This window comes from Pyrus communis, chromosome 15 (genome assembly GCF_963583255.1).
Source record: "Pyrus communis chromosome 15, drPyrComm1.1, whole genome shotgun sequence".
NCBI classification, from domain to species: domain Eukaryota; kingdom Viridiplantae; phylum Streptophyta; class Magnoliopsida; order Rosales; family Rosaceae; genus Pyrus; species Pyrus communis.
Window position 1 is genome coordinate 5694292 of NC_084817.1, and position 8322 is coordinate 5702613.

The 8322-nt window shown below is 34.7% G+C and overlaps 1 long non-coding RNA gene across 1 annotated transcript; it reads left to right on the plus strand.

Annotated features, from left to right (window-relative positions):
• The first annotated feature begins 2764 nt into the window (after positions 1-2764).
• On the plus strand, positions 2765-3397 carry LOC137717799 (uncharacterized). Its single transcript, XR_011065827.1, has 2 exons — positions 2765-2938; positions 3064-3397. It is a non-coding gene; the product is annotated as an uncharacterized lncRNA (long non-coding RNA).
• Positions 3398-8322: the final 4925 nt, after the last annotated feature.

Sequence of the window (8322 nt, forward strand, 5' to 3'; positions counted from 1 at the left end):
TAACTAGCCTTCTGTTTTATCATATAAGCCTTCTGATGCCAATAACCTTTTGATTTTTTTAAACTAATTCCTTTTTTTTTTTTTTTTTTGTTTGTCAATTCCTATAAAACAACATCTATACAATTTAGAGGAAAATCTAATTATGTTGAAAGAAAAATCTAATAGTAGCAGTTTTGAGCCAACCATGATTTTAAATTTTTGTTCAGATCTAATATGTTAATCATTTTTTTTATTAAAGCTCGTGAACAAGCTCTATTCTTCTGATATAATGAACGCAATACTAATTTTTTTCGTACAAATTTTAAATCTTCATCATTATTGTTTGATTAAATTCTTCATGACAATACAAAGCAACAACAAAAAACCTTAGATTGTTCTCCAATGAATTATACTTGTAACTACTTTTTTCTAATTTCTTTCATTTGGCTTAAAGGCCCCTCCTGTAATGAATTTCTAGCTCTATCACTAATGATATACATATCATTTTTGTAGCGCATGCAATAAGATGTGGTAACTGACCATAAAATTGTTTCCCCTCTGCTAATAAATTTGGTTTGGTTTTATGATCCTTGTGCTTCAAGCATTATCGTGGTAAATAATAGCTAAGAGCATCTCCAAGAGATGCTGTAAAACAACTAATACTCTATTTTTAAACTTGTTAAAAAAATACTCTATTTTTAAATTTGTTAAAAAATACTCTATTTTAAAATAGTCATATTAAAAAAATTCATGTTGTAAAATAGTGTCTATTATAGCAAATGAACAATCACTCTTTAAATTTAAAGTGCAACTGTTCACATGCTAAATATTCAAAAAGAAAAAAAAAACAATCAAGGTTGAACCCTTGAGCAAGGAAAACAAGAAGAGTGAAGGTGGTTTCAGAAAATGAATGAGTAGGGTTTGAATTGTTAATAATAAAATATTTAAATTTTGTTAAAATAACATTTATTGATAGAGATGAAAAGGTAAACTGAGTAGCTAAGTAATTTTTTTTTTTATATTGTTCATTTATTAGTTTAACAAAAATTTAGAATTTTTGTTAGAGATGCTCTGATGCGCTTATCAAATGGTACAAATTCATCGACTATGATGAAAAAGTACGAAGAACTAAAATCCAAAGGGCCCAATAATTCATTAAACCGAGTCGATTGGATGCCCATGTAAGTAGGGGTGGTATTGGTACGATTATCATACCAAAATTCATGTACTAATTTCACCATACTAAACTTTTGATATGGTAAAATTTTTTACTATTATTGTGTTAAACTTTCAGTATACCGAATTTATGCATGCCAAATAGTTCAGTTGACATGGTATGGTAATGGTAATTAACACTTTGTTTTGGACCACTCTTTTGGGCCAAACTTTGGTTTTTTTCCAACCCAATTCAAGGCCCAAGAGTGTTTTGGCCACTCTCTTTGGGTTTCTAAAACTTTTTTACTTAATTATGAAAATTTTATAAAGATTCTTTTAAGAAAAAAAGAAGTAAATAGATGGAAAAAATTGTTGAAAGAACTCAGCATTCCTAAAAAAAATAGTACAAAGATTCCTAAATACTGCGGAGAGAAAGTCGCCAGAACAGGAGCAATAGAAATGAAATCGATGGCAAGATGAGTGAAAAGATGAAGTCACAAGGCTTAGGTTTTTTTTTATTAGGAAGGTAGAGGTTAGAGGGTGAGATGATGGTTTTGGATAAATGACTAGGAAAAAAAATATAAAGTGCATATATAATGATAATAATACCAAATTATATATAAATAAATAAATAATATAATATCAATAGTAGTGGTACAATACGGTATATTACTGATAATGATTTTGAATACTATTATCGTATTGAGAATATATAATACGATACAAATATCGTATCATTACCAATGGTACAAATTTTTTTAAACAATTTTGATATGGTACAGTTGGAATACTAATTTGGCAAAAAATTACATTCCTATATGTAAGATAAACACCTCTTCCTGCTTTTGCTTAAGGGCTGGCTCTAAAAGCGACAAGAACACGGCCCATATATCCAAATACCCAATTAAATGGAGGTAGGTTGTCTGCCCTACTATTTGAGTGCTTTTCTCATCTTCTATTATTTTGTACGGTCACAGTTAACTCATATCAACGTTTTATGTTATTTTTTTTTATAGAGATAATAAGATAAAAAACAATAGAAATATAAAATGTTGATATGGTTTAACCGTGCCCGTACAAATAAAAAAGGAACCCAAACAAGAGAGCAGACAATCTGCCTTCCAATTAAATTCAATCCAAAGGAGGCCTAACAATTCTGTGTATTATGGATAATGGGAAATCTCTGGCTTCTGACAGCGTATGTTCATCAAGTATGACTGTGGGAATATAAATGACGAGGAACGATGATACACGGCTTTTTAGCTCATATTGTCTAGAAATTGAAATGGTTTTTCATTTTAATTTTTGAGATTTGAAATTAATAAAAGTGGTTCTTAAGTTTATCTACTATTTTTTTTTTCTTTTTTTTTGTGAAAAAATGTTAATTAAATAATAACTAAAATGATAAAAATACCTAACTTTTTTATAATTTATATAAAACGAGTTCATCATCCCATAATATTTTTATTAATATTATATTTTTTTTTGTGAAGAAATTATAATGAGTTCATCATCACGTCGCATTATAATCACGTGGCATTATAATTTCTAATAATTTCTTATGTGAAGAAATCAGGTGATTATAAACTCATTCTAAGTACTCTTTACCATAGGTTACGTGGACGCAAGGCGGACAGCTCACATGATACGTGCCCGTCCCTGGTGCCCCCTTGTTTCCACACTATTGCTTGACCACGACGAACTAAACTATATCTACCATCTACGCCTTGGGCAGCTGATCATGTTATGTTTGGAGGTGCAAGTTTCAGACTCAGTTCAGTTTCGCAACATGAATATTTCAAACGTATGCATTCATCGCTTTCTAAATTTTATACCATATGTTTAATATTTGTTTGAATATTTTTAAAGTAACAATTATTTGGATTATCTAGTAACTCTGCGTTCTGTTTTGAATTGTGTTTTTGGTAGGGAACTGAAGAAATAAACGAGCAAGGAGCAGTGGAAATCAAGGTGGACACAGTTGATTGTCGGCCGCCGGCAGGGGAAGACAAACAGCCCAAGAAGGAGAAGGTTGAGGTGGTTCATGAGATTCGAGATGGTGGAAATAAGGGGGCTGCAGGAGGAGGTAGTGACCGTTGATCTTGATGCAACTGCTGCAGTTGCACATACCCTTGAGTCAGCCAAGGATGCCATTTCTGGAAGTGACAAAGATAAGATCACCAAATGAGTGAGAGGCCATTATATATGAGACTGTATTTATAACTTGTCGGATTAATATGAAATGATTATTTAGGCCTTGAAATTTTTAAGCCCTCAGACATACGTACTCATTTCTTTTGCAGAACAAAATAAATCTTTACAACCATATCCACAAAAGACTACAACATTTTAGCGAAAAAAAATGGAAGATGAAATTGATTTTCTGAAGCGGAACATAAAATCGACTGTTTGAAGCTCAACGTGAGGTATGATGATTTTATATTTTATTATCTTGCATCAAATTTAGAGGATGTCAAATTGTTGGTTGAATCCTTAATCACGAACTAGTTTCCACAATCTACTAATGTTGTGAAGATATTTCCGTGAGTTTTTAAGGAAAGAGTGAAGACATTTTAGTAGATCTATTTGGTTTGGTATCTATAAATGTTTCAAAAATATTTTCTACAAGCATATGCCAAAACACCAGTTCCAAGATTGGCATGCATGTGTTGAAGCTTTACATGTTTAAGCATAATTTGATTAAGTAGTTGTATTAAGATAATTATCTAAAAAGTAGGTAAATGTCGGCAGAAGAATCCACGGTACCTACGAGTCATCCCCAATCCCTTCCCTCCCTCGTGCAGATGAGGGAACAAAACTAGATGGCCGGGAGCTTTTAAAAGTTGTGTTATCTTATCCAAATTAAAGTAGGTGCGAGATTTCCATCGGCCCATTGGTAATTTGGTAATGATTTCAAAAAATCTCTAGTGACTTTAGGCTCCGTCGCAATGTCTTGCTTACCGACATCAGTCTACGAAAAAGAAAAAAAAAAAAAAAAAAACCTAACGAAAAATTTAAAAGGACTTTAGTTTTAACTAAAAATGATAAATAAATGTGTAGTAAATAATATAAAAAATAAAATAAAAATATGATTTTTCTTTAAAAGTAAATAGTATAAAAAATATTTAGTTAAAATTTTTAATAAAAAAAACAAAAGAAATATGTGCTGAGCTGCTACACAGAGATACGTGGACACGAATCGAGCAGCTCACAAGATACGTGTCAGGCGATGGTACGCCTTCAACTCGACGAAGTAAACTATATATCTAGGCGCATTGGCCAACTAATTTCATATAATCTGTAGGTGGAAGTTTGAGAATTGTCCGAGTTGAATTTTGCTATATGGACACTTCGAAGGTAGGAATTTCATCCATCGTTTTATTTGTGCTATATGTTTTGTTAGCGTAGTGATTCTGCGTCTGGTTTTTTAATTAATTGGGTTAAATTTTGCAGGGATCAAGTGGAGAAACAAAAGAGGACATCAAGGTGGAGACAGTGGATTATCGATCACCGGCGGGAGAAAACAAAGAAGCCAAGAAGGAGGACGTTGAAGTGGTTCATGAGATTCGAGACGGCGGAGCAAAGAGTGAGGGTGTTCACCCTTTTGCAGGTGCGGCTGCTGCAGTGGCAAACAGCATTCAATCAGCAAAGGATGCCATCTCTGGCGGTGCCAAAGAATCCAAAGATGATAAGGCCACTGAATGAGTGAGAACAGGTGCACGATGACATGATATTATGTAACGTTTGCTTGTTATTCGACGGAAATAAAAGCTGTATTGGCACTGTGCACATATATTTGTGTTTCTTTGTACTTGTTTTGTTAGGCATAATAAACCTATATGGTTTACTTTTGTTGCAAATATTTGTCAGAAATTGAGCGATTGCAAGTTTTTAAGAGATTTATCATCCATCTCATTCCTTCATCAAGATGTGCTCCGAGTTTTTTATCTTCATTTGCTGAAGAGTTTTTCCCTCATAAATTCTCTTGTCTGTATGATTTTTTTCTTTAATTTTGTTGTTGTGTCGCAGGATTGGAACTGCGTTTCAATCCCACGTATTTCATCTGTTTGGTTTGATTTGATTTGATTTTCACGATCCATCTGCGATTTTAATTGATACTAGAACCATCTCTGGACGCACTTGCAGCGTGTTTACCAAACGGGATTTGGAGCGGAAAGAAACGCAATCGCATTCCTCCCGAGGCATTCCAGCGTTTACTAACATTTAGGGAATGGAGAAGGAACCGGGGCTCACTCAAAATCCGGAATCAAATTCCTTAACCTTCCGGAATTCAATTACCTACATGGAGGTGGGAATTTTGAATTCCCGGAGGAAGCCTCCTTCTGGAATCAAACATTTCTATCCAAAATACCCTTGTACCTTCCACCAGTAGCGCACCCTCTCTTTCGTTTCTCCTCCGCCGACTCCTTACACCTTGATCACCACCACGACACCGCCCTTACAGACACCAGCAAGAACGCCAAAATTGATTCGACTCATCCGTCTAGTCGACCATTCAATCTCGTCCGACAGCCACCACAGTGGGTTTTTGCTTTCTGTTTGTCCACAACCATCCACCAATGACCCATCTTGACCGACACACCTCCCACCCGTTTTAGCACTTTCCCAGCACAACCCAACTTATATATGACAACAAGATCTGGTAACAATTCTATCTTGTATTTTGTGTATGATTTGGTAAAAACAAATGTCAAATTTGGTGGAAGAGGGATTGGGCGTCAAGACTGCAGGGTGGATTGGGAAGTACGATGCGAATTGGTATTGGCGGAGGAGGTGCAGAGCTGGTGAGATGCAGAAGAAACAGAGGGTTGGTATCGATAGAGAAAGTTTGTGTGTGGTGGTGGCGACGGCAGAACGAGAGCTGGTATCGGCACGGAGAGAAACTGATGGCCCCTTTGTTCTGGCTGGTAGGGGTGGGTTCGGTTCAAAACGGTTCGGTTTTTTGCCAAAACCGAAACCAAACCGAAATTTCGGTTCGGTTCGGTTCATTTTTTTTTCGTTTTTTTTTCGGTTCTGTTTTTTTCGGTTTTGGTTTTTTCCGGTTCGGTTTTGGTTTTTTTCGGTTTTTTATTTTTATTTTTAAATGATGTAAATGGAAGGAACCTACCTATCAACCTCCCAGTTCTCATATATCAGAGAATTGAGAGCCTCAAAATCCTGAATATATTCAAGTAATTCAACTACTTGTGATCAAGCAGAACGAATTCAAATTTTCAAAAGTTAAGCAAATACATAAACATATATTCTTCAAGGAAATGTACATCGCCAGGATTCAAAATTCAAAAACTTTAAAATTTACAAAATCATGAAATAACTCAACAAATTAACTGATCGATGCAAATCGAAAAAAAAAAGAAGCAATTGGGTTCTTCTAAATACCATAATCGGACTTCAATAGCGCATGTCCAGTGCCCACATTCAAATTCATAGTCAAGTCCACAATAGATCTAGAAAATTCCAAAACATATTTAGAGAAAAATACAAACTTTTTCACCTTAAATTACATAAATTTCAAATGGGTAACCATACAATTAAAAACCTATGAACTGACAAATAAATAAAACCACAACCTTTGTTGCAGCGATATAGCCATGATCATCACAAGCTCTTTCAATTCCTCTTTTTGTCGGATCTCGAAAAGGGCGAGGGAAAATCATGGTTTGGAAGAAGGAATCCGCGAGGAGGACATGAGAAGATTGGAGAGAGAGTGATTTAGAGGAAGAGAGGAAGGAGAGGGAGAGGGAGGGAGAGAGAGAGAGAGAAAGAGAGGAAGCAAAGGCAAAGAGGAAGCAGCGGACGGAACAGAGAGGTGTTTGAGATCTGAAATGAAATGGGAGTGAGACAGCTAGGGTTTGTAAAGTTAAGAAATTTTATAAAGCATTAAACATAAGAAACCTATAAATAAATTACTGGTACAATTATAACAACATAAAGCCTACAGTTAACTTGGCTTGCAACAACCAACCCCAACCCGTAGGGAAAGGGTTCAAACCCTGACGGCAACATGTATTTTTTAGTATTTATATATGATTTTTTTTTCGGTTCGGTTCAATTCGGTTCGGTTTCCAAACCTCAAAAATCGAAACCGAACCAACCAAATTCGGTTCGGTTCGGTTTGGTAGTTTCGGTTCGGTTTTTTTCGGCCTCGGTTCGGTTTGGTTTTCGGTTTTTTTCGGTTTTCGGTTTTTTGAACCCACCCCTACTGGCTGGCCCTGTTTTGGGGGTGTAAATCCAAAAATAAAAGATAAAAAATACCTGGTACAAAGACATTTTAGTAAATAACACTAATTTTCATTCTGATTCATGTGAATTAGTAAATTGTTTATATAAATCAATATTATTCATATTCCGATTCTATAAAGTTTTAGTAAACAGTTTTAATAAGAATCTGATTCTGATTCCACCTCATTCCATTTTCTTCTCAATTCAATTCCCTTCATTTTAATTACGGATTAGTAAAGCGCTTTTAGAGAAATCCTAGAGGTTCATGATGGATCTTGCGTCTAGGTCAGCCACATAACCACCATTTTTTAATGGTGAAAATTATGTAGCATGGAAAGCCAAAACAAAGAATTTACACTGGGCAGTAAATTACAGGGTCTATGTGGTTCACGACTACCAAACTTTGGCATGTTCGTATCAAAATTTGGGATTTTTCTACCAAACTTTCTGGCGATTGAAAAAAGAAGTAGTGCAGTACTTAAAAGTGATGTTTCTGGGCTTAATTGCGATTTTTGAAGCCCAAGATGACCTCTGATGGGTTTCTTGTCTTCTGGAAAAGTGTTCAAAATATTCAAAGCTTTAAATCTACCTATTTTGGGCCGGTTTTGGAGCATATATAGGTTTAAAAAGTGGCTGTGCAGATTTTAGGCGAATTTTACCATTTAATTTAGGGTAATGTTTCCTATTTTATTTTAATTATTTGGTTTCCTAATCTTATTGGAAGGCCCTTTTTTAGGAGGATTTAATTTTTAGTAGGATAAATAAGCTTGGCCGGCCCTAACTTTAATTTCTTCTTCTCCGTGCGATATTGAGAGAGGAAATTGGCCAAGTGTTGAGATTTTCAGACTTTTACGTTCAAGGTGTTTTCGATCTTTTATTATTTCAATAAATAACTTTATGATTTTTATCATGAATATGCGTAACTAATCCCTTTTTACTAGGATG